Source organism: Thalassophryne amazonica, chromosome 13 (genome assembly GCF_902500255.1).
Source record: "Thalassophryne amazonica chromosome 13, fThaAma1.1, whole genome shotgun sequence".
Lineage (NCBI taxonomy): Eukaryota > Metazoa > Chordata > Actinopteri > Batrachoidiformes > Batrachoididae > Thalassophryne > Thalassophryne amazonica.
The window spans coordinates 37,853,771-37,865,123 of NC_047115.1; positions in this window are offsets into that span (position 1 = coordinate 37,853,771).

Genomic DNA, 11,353 nt, shown 5'->3' on the forward strand with positions numbered 1-11,353 from the left:
CCTGAGCCTGGTTCTGCTGGAGGTTTCTTCCTGTTAAAAGGGAGTTTTTCCTTCCCACTGTGGCCAAGTGCTTGCTCATAGGGGGTCGTTTTGACCGTTGGGGTTTTTCATAATTATTGTATGGCCTTGCCTTACAATATGGAGCGCCTTGGGGCAACTGTTTGTTGTGATTTGGCGCTATATAAGAAAAAAGTTGATTGATTGATTGACTTCCGGCAAAGTGGCCAATCCGAAGGTGAGAATTTGTACCTCTGTGACTGGCCGCCCAATGAAAACAAGCTTGGGCTGCATTGATTGTCTATTGAGTTCAGCTGGTTTTGTTTTGTCTCTAACTTGCTTCTAACAGCCAGCTGACAGCTACCACTGCCTGGAACTATAAGATTTATACACCAAGCTGACCTGAAATGAACATTCATTAAATTGACTTTATTGACAAGTCTGACCACTTTGAAAAATGACCAAATTACATGTATTTGTATTGAGCTCGACAATGTTTTCATCGGCCAAAAAATGTTCACCAGAGGGCAGTAGGCGTAAAGTCTGAGCCAAACATATAATAAGAGTTGGAGGTGCTAGGCTCAGCAGCTATCACTCAACACAACCACACCCCTAATTATGCATAACTTAATGGCTTAAAATGTCTTAAACTAAAAAGTTAAAATAAATTAACATGGAATTGAATGGGAATCTGTTGAGGCAACCTCTAGTGGTCAGTCATGGCCTCATCTGAGCCCATCGAAGCTTACCGCTTGGTTTGCCAGATGCTGAACATGAATCTACCATGAGTGCTTGAAGTCAGCGTGTACAAAATGGGGTCGTACAGAATGGGGTTAATGATTTGCCACTTACTTCAACCAGAGGGAATTGTTTTTGAGAAGCAATATGGCAAATAAGCATTAATAATATGATCTAATGACGTCAGAGGCGTGGGGTCTATATTAGCTTAATGAAAATATGTGACTGCTTTAAAAACATTGCATCCAGATCAAATTTCACTTGAAATAACATTTTATAAACTAATTGCAGGTAAAAATTTAGTGTCTTTATAGTTTTGCTTTCATCAATCATAATCATTTGTGCAGCGCCCAAACTCAAACCATATGTGGACACATATTTTTAGCACAGTTTGCTCTGCCAGAACGCCCTCATTGTTTGATACTGTAAACTTCCTATAGATTAAAAAAAAAAAAAAAAAAATTGGCTCAAACTTTGTTTTGTGTGAGCACAACAATCAGATGGCCTGAAGCACATTTAAAATCTGATGGCTTTTTCTTCTAAATGTTTAGTCTGCTGATGGGACTCTTGATCAAGGACCAAAGTCCACAGTCGCCCTCTGATTTTTAATTACTGTAAATCTCTCAGACTGTCTTTCTCTGCACTCAAGTAATTTCCAGGTGGTATCAGGTGTCTCTGAGAAGAAAATGACCTTGCTGTGATCGAAGTGTATATTTTGAATATGATCACTCCAACAAACCGCAACGCTGAAGCCAGAGTTTGAGTTCCTGCATACAAACTCAAACATCTGGTACCGCTATAAGAGTTTGGCTCTCAGGACATTTTCTGACTGAAATACCCCCGGAAGACTTCCCCTTTACATTCGTGCCAAGAATAAATATGACCTAAATCATCTCAAAACCTCAAGAGAATTCCTGAGCAGAAGACAGAATATATAGAGAACTTCAGCGTCTATAGAAAGCTCTTTGAAATTTACACTGGAGGGTGAATCGTCTCTTTGTTGGTTTAGCTTTGCAATGAGGATTTCAAATATGAGTTGCCACAGAGAGGGAAGAGGACGGGTCAGTGGTGATGTCATAGAGTTGAGGTCAGAGGTCAGGAGAGGGTTGGATATAAGATACGTTTTTCTGACCTTTCAACGTGGCTTTCTAGATTGGAAAATTGGTAGTGAAAAAAGTGAAACAAGTTTGCTGCTTCATTTAAGCCTGAAACACACCAGATGTGTTGTACGTGCACGGTTTCAGTTTGGTGGCTGCATTAACAGGTTACAGCTTACATATCGCCCGCATGAGGGATGCATCCTAGTTGTAACTATAATTTTTAAAACTATTTTAACAATTGAAAAAGTCACATGACTGTATCTGTCAATTTTCTGGTCTTCACTTTTCCAAATGCTTTTCAACAAATTTGTAAAGAATTCTATTACCCACAGCCACAGTATCCAGATGAAAGATAATCTAAAAATGAAAAAGCTGTTGGTTCAGATGGTACAGCTATATGTATCTATTTATGTATGTATGGTTTTCTTTATTTAGGTTTATAAATTATACCATGCTCAACACAAGTAGTAGTTTCAAACAAAAACAACAACAAAATAAGGTAATTAGGGTGCTATAAAATTACTTCCAAAAACCAATTACTTCACAGAAGATTGAAAGCTTGTGTGAAAATCATTATCAATGACAAATGAGGTGGAAAGACTGAGCTGGGTGCAGCAGTGACACAACAGAAACACTCCTCGGTGTAAATACATACAGGTTTGAGCGGCTCAGCTGGTGTGTTTTACTTGTACCTCGTGAAGTTCAAAAGTACAGTGCTTTGGAACAGAATTTCCCCTCAGGGACAATAAACTAAAGTAAACTAACTAACTCACACACATGTCAGCCAGTGTTACACAGGCATTAGGAGACGGGTCAGGTAAGGTTAATATGGTCTAAGTGCCTGGTGTGCCGCGGTGGAGATACAGTGTGCCGCTTGAGTTTGGCAAAGTTTGATGCTATTTTCCGTGGTTAGAACAAATACACAGATCGTCAGATGAAGTCGTTAGAATACTCCAGTCCTCCAGGGGTTCTTTATGTGGGTGAGGCACATTTTAATTCCAACGGATGCAAACACGGGTTGATATGAGAGCAAACAGCATCACTTGATCAAAGAGCTTTGATCAGATCTTTTTCTTCTTCTTTCATGCATTTGAAACATTTTGCTCTTTGTGCCTGAGCGAACATGTCTCAGCATCAGTCCCGGTACTCTGTTATTACATTTTCATTATTTCAGCACTCTGCCAGATCAAAGGAGGACCTGGCTGGTTTGTGTTCAGTTTCAGCAGCACTGACATTTAAGACAGTAATGTATGCACACCCGAGAGCTTCAGAACTGAAATCAAGGTGCTGCTTAACCAAAACCTGCACAAGAGTGCGGCTCAGCCAGACACATAATGATGGTGCTTTCTCATAAAACATGATCGCTTAAATCAGGACTATAACTGAGTCATGTTGTCTTAATAAGTCAGGGCTGGAGAGTGGATGCCACAAAGCACTTAGCTCTCAGAGGATTACTTTTACAGTCGCAGCCTTTAACAGGATGTGTTGAACAAAGAAACGTGAGTGAGGTGGTGAGTTTGAAGGTGGTGAATGATCTGCAGGTTCCTTTACACCCACATACTTACATTCCACACACACACACACACACACACACACATATGCTCAAAGACCCCTCTGGACATATGGAGATCACAGCCATGTGAGAGACGTTTGCAGCTGCACTGTGTGTGTGAGAGGGCAGCAGGGTCACCTGCTTTAGTCTCCCCTTTTTATGAGCGTCTGTGTAAGCCATAATTCAAATTTAGACTTTCACATATATTCACCCTCAAACGTACATCTATTTTTGCACACACAGTATTCTCATACACATGCATATAGTTCCACGTGTGTATGCATATGCATACATGCTCATGCAAATGTGTGAATATTTTGACACATTCATGCTTATGCTTTTACATAAATACATTTATCTGTTTATGAAAAAAGTTTTTCCTTACCACTGTCACCTGTGTGCTTACTCTGAGGGTTGGTTAGAAATTGAAAATTGAAATTATGTGTTGTCACGTACTGTTAGGGGTGTTGATGGTCTAGTAGTCAAAAAGCTGGGCTTCAAACCAGAGGATCCTCGGTTCAAAACCCAGCCAGACTGGAAAATCACTAAGGGCCCTTGGGCAACGTCCTTAATACCCTAGGTGCTGCCGGTGTGTAATGAGTGCCTTGTATGGAAGCACCCTGACATCGGTGTGTGACTGTAAATGTAAGGCATACAGTGCATCTGGGAAGTATTCACAGCGCTTCACTTTTTCCACATTTTGTTATGTTACAGCCTTATTCCAATAGAGAATAAAATATCCCCCCCCCACCCCACCCTCAAAATTCTACTCACGACACCCCATAATGACAACAGGAAAAAAGCTTTTTTTTGTTTTTAGTTTTTTGCAAATTTATTAAAAATAAAAACCTAAGAAATCACGTGTACGTAAGTATTCACACCCTTTGCTCAATACTTTGTTGATGCACCTTCGGCAGCAATTACAGCCTCAAGTCTTCTTGAATATGATGCCACAAGCTTGGCACACCAGCCTTTGGGCAGGTTTGCCCATTCCTCTTTGCAGCACCTCTCAAGCTCCATCAGGTTGGATGGGACGCGTCGGTGCACAGCCATTTTCAGATTTCTCCAGAGATGTTCAATCAGATTCAAGTCTGGGCTCTGGCTGGGCCACTCAAGGACATTCACAGAGTTGTCCTGAAGCCACTCCTTTGATATCTTGGCTGAGTGCATTGTCCTGCTGAAAGATGAATCATCATCCCAGTCTGAGGTCAAGAGTGCTCTGGAGCAGGTTTGCAGATTCACCTGAGCTCAATTTTGAGCTTCGTGGCAAAGGCTGTGAATACTTATGTACTTGTGAATTCTTAGTTTTTTTTATTTTTAATAAATTTACAAAAATATAAAAAAAAAATTACATTGTCATTAAGGGGTATTGTGTGCAGAATTTTGAGGAAAAAATTTCATCAATTTTGGAATAAGGCTGTAACATAACAAAATGTGGAAAAAGTGAAACGCTGTGAACACTTTGTGGTTGCACCACAACTCCATATTGTAGTGCTTCAAAAAAAAAAAAAAAAAAAAAAAATCCAAAAGTAGTCCCTTGCCCATGTGGTTATATCAGTTATTGATGAATGATGGCTTTTGTCTTGATGCAGTGTCGTCTGAAAGATTGGAGGTCATGGATTTTAATTTTAGGCTCATGCCCTTGCCCTTTACAGTTTGTAATTCCTGGAGTTATTTAATGATATTATGCATAATTTTCTCCACCTTTTGTGGATACTGCCTTTGTACCAAATCATGATTACAATTATTTCTTGACATCAACTGTTTGAAATAATATCAATACTCCTCTCAATTCTAGCCCCAAATTGGCTCCATACAAACTTTTTTGGACTGTATTGCAAATCTTAAATGCAGCAATAGACATATGATAATAAATGAAGTTGAAAACACAAAACAGATTCCATCTTGGGTTCATACTGTCTGCAGTGAAATAGAATTCACAATACTGTTGTGTGGGCCGCTGAAGAGGAGGTACTGCTGGCCCACCACCACCAGAGGGCGCCCTGCCTGGAGTGCGGGCTCCAGGCACCAGAGGGCGCCGCCGCCTCACGGGAGCAGCCTCGGTGACAGCTGTCACCCATCACCTGAGACAGCTGACGGCAATCATCAGTGGGGTATATCAGCAGGACGGCATCTCCACCTCATTGCCGAGATATCGTTCTACCTGGAAGGTAATATTCTCAGCTGACTGCTTGACAGTAACCTTTTGTGACTTTTGTGAGTGATAACAGACCTTTTTTTCCAACGAGAGGTGGAGGTAGCTTTCCTGCCGTGTGGATTACTGGGTGCAAACGCGCCCACCTTTAATTGTGTTTTTGTTCCTCGCCAGCAGTACCAGGTCCGACACGCGGAGGCAGTGGCCACCTGGGAGTTCGGGACTTGGCGGCTCCAGTATACCTGGGGTCCTGTGGCGGAGGAAGCCGTGTGGTACCGGTCTTACCTTGGAGAGGCGTCTCCTATCTTCGAGCCTGCCCACACGACACTTTTGTAAATTGACTGTTGTCCATTTCTGTGATTGGTTGTATTCGTTGTGCACATTCACAACAGTAAAGCGTTGTTATTTGACTTACTCCATTGTCCGTTCATTTGCGCCCCCTGTTGTGGGTCCGTGTTCCTACACTTTCCCAACAGGATATCTCGGCCAGCGTCATGGATCCCGAGGGGCGTCAACCGGCTGTTGAACGGCCAATGGAAGAACAAGGCGCACAGGCGTCCGCAGGAGGGGTAATCGGTGAGTTGCAGCGGATCCTCACCGCTTTCACGACTCGGTTAGATTTGATGGCCGAGCAGAACGCCCTCCTGAACCGCAGGGTGGAGGCTCTCGCCGCGCAGGTGGAAGCGCGCCCTCCGGGCGCCGCTGCGGCTCTCCCTCCCGTAGACCCTGTGCGTGACAGCGACGTTCCACTGGTTGTCCAACGACCCCCCCCCACCATCCTCTGAAGCATACATAAGCCCCCCAGAGCCGTACGGAGGCTGTGTGGAGACGTGCGCGGATTTCCTTATGCAGTGTTCGCTCGTCTTCGCACAGCGTCCCGTCATGTACGCGACCGACGCTAGCAAGGTAGCTTATGTGATAAATCTGCTTCGTGGTGAGGCACGCGCTTGGGCTACAGCGCTCTGGGAGCAAAAGTCACGGCTCCTTCAGACATATGATGGGTTTGTGAGGGAGCGCAGAACAGTGTTCGATCACCCTAATAGAGGAGAGACCGCTTCAGCCGTGCTGCTGTCAATGAGACAGGGGCGCCGGAGCGCAGCTGCCTATGCAGTCGACTTCCGCATCGCGGCTGCGAGGTCCGGCTGGAATAGCACTGCCCTCCGCGCCGCCTTCGTAAACGGACTGTCATTGGTCCTCAAGGAGCACCTGGTGGCTAAGGACGAACCGCGGGATTTGGATGGGCTTATCGATCTTGTCATACGATTAGACAATCGGTTAAATGAGCGCCGTCGGGAACGGGACGAAGGGCGTGGCCAGGCACGCGTCGTCCCTCTCCCTTCCGGTTCCGACCGCGTTCCGCCCTCCCCACGCTCCACGGCCCCTGCGCTCCGTGCGATCACAGCTCCCCCTGCTGACGAAGCTATGGACACGAGTAGGGCAACATTTAGGGCACCGGTCACACAAAGGAGGCTGGCCCGCGGAGCGTGTTTTGTTTGTGGCTCGATTGAGCATCAGGTACGAGACTGCCCCGAACGGTTAAACACCAACGCCCGCCCCTAGACACTGGGCTGGGGGGGGCCGAGACGTTCACGTGGGACACACCCACATCGCCACACGACTCCCAGTTACAATCCTTTATGAGGATTTAACCCTGAAGGCCCCAGCACTGGTGGACACGGGCTCAGAAGGGAATTTGCTTGATAGCAAATGGGCCAGGGAGATAGGGTTCCCTCTGGTGGCGCTTACCTCGCCTGTGCAGGTACGGGCACTAGATGGCTCCCTACTCCCTCCAATCACCCACAAGACACCACCAGTAACTCTGGTGGTGTCGGGGAATCACCGGGAGGAGATCGAGTTTTTTGTAACTCCGGCCACCTCCCGTGTGATTTTAGGTTTTCCCTGGATGTTGAAGCACAATCCCCGGATCGATTGGCCGTCCGGGGTAGTGGTCCAGTGGAGCGAGACCTGCCATCGGGTATGTTTAGGTTCCTCGGTTCCTCCCGGTTCCCAGGCCAGGGAGGAGGTCAGAGCCCCGCCCAATCTAGGGACGGTGCCGGTGCAGTACCATGACCTTGCGGAGGTGTTCAGCAAGGATCTGGCACTCACCCTTCCCCCGCACCGCCCGTATGATTGTGCCATTGATTTGGTTCCAGGCGTTGAGTTCCCGTCCAGCAGGCTGTACAACCTCTCACGACCTGAACGCGAATCAATGGAGACCTACATCCGGGACTCTTTGGCTGCCGGGTTGATCCGGAATTCCACCTCCCCGATGGGTGCGGGTTTCTTTTTTGTGGGGAAAAAGGATGGCGGATTACGTCCATGCATTGATTACAGGGGGCTGAACGAAATCACGGTTCGTAACCGATACCCCTTACCCTTGTTGGATTCGGTGTTCACGCCCCTGCATGGAGCCAAGATATTCACCAAGCTTGATCTTAGGAATGCGTATCACCTGGTTCGGATCCGGAAGGGAGACGAGTGGAAGACGGCATTTAACACCCCGTTAGGTCATTTTGAGTACCTGGTCATGCCGTTCGGTCTTACAAATGCTCCCGCGACGTTCCAAGCATTGGTTAATGATGTCTTGCGGGACTTCCTGCACCGATTCGTCTTCGTATATTTAGACGACATACTCATCTTTTCTCCGGATCCTGAGACCCATGTCCGACATGTACGTCAGGTCCTGCAGCGGTTATTGGAGAACCGGCTGTTTGTTAAGGGCGAGAAGTGTGAGTTTCACCGCACTTCTTTGTCCTTCCTGGGGTTCATCATCTCCCCCGACTCCGTCGCTCCTGATCCGGCCAAGGTTGCAGCGGTGAGAGACTGGCCCCAACCCACAAGCCGTAGGAAGCTGCAACAGTTCCTCGGCTTTGCGAATTTCTACAGGAGGTTCATTAAGGGCTACAGCCAGGTTGCTAGCCCCTGACAGCCCTGACCTCACCAAAAGTCCCCTTCACCTGGTCGGATCGTTGCGATGCCGCGTTCAAGGAGTTGAAACGGCGCTTCTCGTCTGCACCCGTTCTGGTGCAGCCCGATCCTAGCCGCCAGTTAGTGGTTGAAGTGGACGCCTCGGACTCAGGGATAGGAGCTGTGCTGTCCCAGAGTGGGAAGACCGATAAGGTCCTTCATCCGTGTGCCTATTTTTCCCGCAGGTTGACCCCGGCTGAACGGAACTATGACGTCGGCAACCGAGAACTCCTAGCGGTGAAAGAGGCTCTTGAAGAGTGGAGACACCTGTTGGAGGGAACGTCCGTGCCGTTCACGGTTTTCACTGACCACCGGAACCTGGAATATATCAGGACCGCCAAGCGGCTGAATCCCAGGCAAGCCCGCTGGTCACTGTTCTTCGGCCGTTTTGACTTCCGCATCACCTACCGGCCCGGGACCAAGAACCAGAAGTCGGATGCCTTGTCCCGGGTACACGAAGACAAGGTCAAAGCGGAGTTGTCGGATCCACCGGAACCCATCATCCCGGAGTCCACTATCGTGGCCACCCTCACCTGGGACGTAGAGAGAACCGTCCGGGAGGCCCTGGCACGGAGCCCGGACCCCGGGACTGGACCAAAGAACAGACTGTACGTCCCACCAGAGGCTAGGGCTGCAGTCCTGGACTTCTGTCACGGCTCCAAGCTCTCCTGTCATCCAGGGGTGCGAAGAACCGTGGCAGTTGTCCGGCAGCGCTTCTGGTGGGCGTCCCTGGAGGCCGACGTCCGGGACTACATCCAGGCCTGTACCACCTGTGCCAGGGGCAAGGCCGACCATCGCAAGGCTCCGGGACTGCTACAGCCGCTGCCCGTGCCTCATCGCCCCTGGTCCCACATCGGCCTGGATTTTGTCACGGGCCTCCCGCCGTCCCAGGGCAACACCGTGATCCTCACGATAGTGGACCGATTCTCCAAGGCGGCCCACTTCGTGGCCCTCCCGAAGCTCCCAACGGCCCAGGAGACAGCGGACCTCCTGGTCCACCACGTCGTCCGCCTGCATGGGATACCATCAGACATCGTCTCCGATCGCGGTCCCCAGTTCTCCTCGCATGTCTGGAGGAGCTTTTGCCGGGAGCTGGGGGCCACGGTCAGTCTCTCGTCCGGGTATCACCCCCAGACCAACGGGCAAGCAGAGCGGGCCAATCAAGAAATGGAGCAAACACTGCGTTGTGTGACAGCCGCGCACCCGGCGGCCTGGAGTACTCATCTGGCCTGGATCGAGTACGCCCACAACAGTCAAGTGTCATCAGCCACCGGCCTCTCCCCCTTTGAGGTGTGTTTGGGGTATCAGCCCCCGTTGTTCCCGGTGGTTGAGGGAGAGGTCGGTGTGCCCTCGGTCCAGGCCCACCTGCGGAGGTGCCGTCGGGTGTGGCGTGCCGCCCGTTCTGCTTTGTTGAGGGCCCGGATGAGGGCGAAGACCCATGCAGACCGTCGGCGGACCCCGGCCCCTACGTATCGCCCCGGGCAGGAAGTGTGGTTGTCCACAAAGGACATCCCACTACAAGTGGCCTCCCCCAAACTACAGGACAGGTACATAGGACCGTTTAAAATCCTCAAGGTCATCAATCCCGCCGCAGTGAGGCTTCAGCTTCCAACCTCACTGCGGATCCATCCAGTGTTCCATGTGTCGAAAATCAAGCCCCATCACACCTCGCCCCTCTGTACACCCGGTCCGGCGCCACCTCCTGCCCGGATCATCGATGGCGAGCCAGCTTGGACAGTGCGCCGGTTGTTGGACGTCCGACGGATGGGCCGGGGCTTTCAATATCTGGTGGACTGGGAGGGGTACGGCCCTGAAGAACGCTCCTGGGTGAAGAGGAGCTTCATCCTGGACCCGGCCCTCCTGGCCGACTTCTACCGTCGCCACCCGGACAAGCCCGGTCGGGCGCCAGGAGGCGCCCGTTGAGGGGGGGGTCCTGTTGTGTGGGCCGCTGAAGAGGAGGTACTGCTGGCCCACCACCACCAGAGGGCGCCCTGCCTGGAGTGTGGGCTCCAGGCACCAGAGGGCGCCGCCGCCTCACGGGAGCAGCCTCGGTGACAGCTGTCACCCATCACCTGAGACAGCTGACAGCAATCATCAGTGGGGTATATCAGCAGGACGGCATCTCCACCTCATTGCCGAGATATCGTTCTACCTGGAAGGTAATATTCTCAGCTGACTGCTTGACAGTAACCTTTTGTGACTTTTGTGAGTGATAACAGACCTTTTTTTCCAACGAGAGGTGGAGGTAGCTTTCCTGCCGTGTGGATTACTGGGTGCAAACGCGCCCACCTTTAATTGTGTTTTTGTTCCTCGCCAGCAGTACCAGGTCCGACACGCGGAGGCAGTGGCCACCTGGGAGTTCGGGACTTGGCGGCTCCAGTATACCCGGGGTCCTGTGGCGGAGGAAGCCGTGTGGTACCGGTCTTACCTTGGAGAGGCGTCTCCTATCTTCGAGCCTGCCCACACGACACTTTTGTAAATTGACTGTTGTCCATTTCTGTGATTGGTTGTATTCGTTGTGCACATTCACAACAGTAAAGCGTTGTTATTTGACTTACTCCATTGTCCGTTCATTTGCGCCCCCTGTTGTGGGTCCGTGTTCCTACACTTTCCCAACAAATACAATTCCATATCGTCCCAGTGTTTTCTGATTTTGGGTTATATCACACGTGCAGCGAAGACTGTGTATGTGTGAGTGAGAAGATTTGTACCTTTCTTCCTGTGTGCAGTGTGTGTGTGCACTGAGGCAGCACTGTCCATGCACAGAGGTAACACATGCAACTCCGGTCAAACACCAGCCACCATGAAGGCAGAGCGTGTTACCAAGTAAGCTCTGTGTGTTCC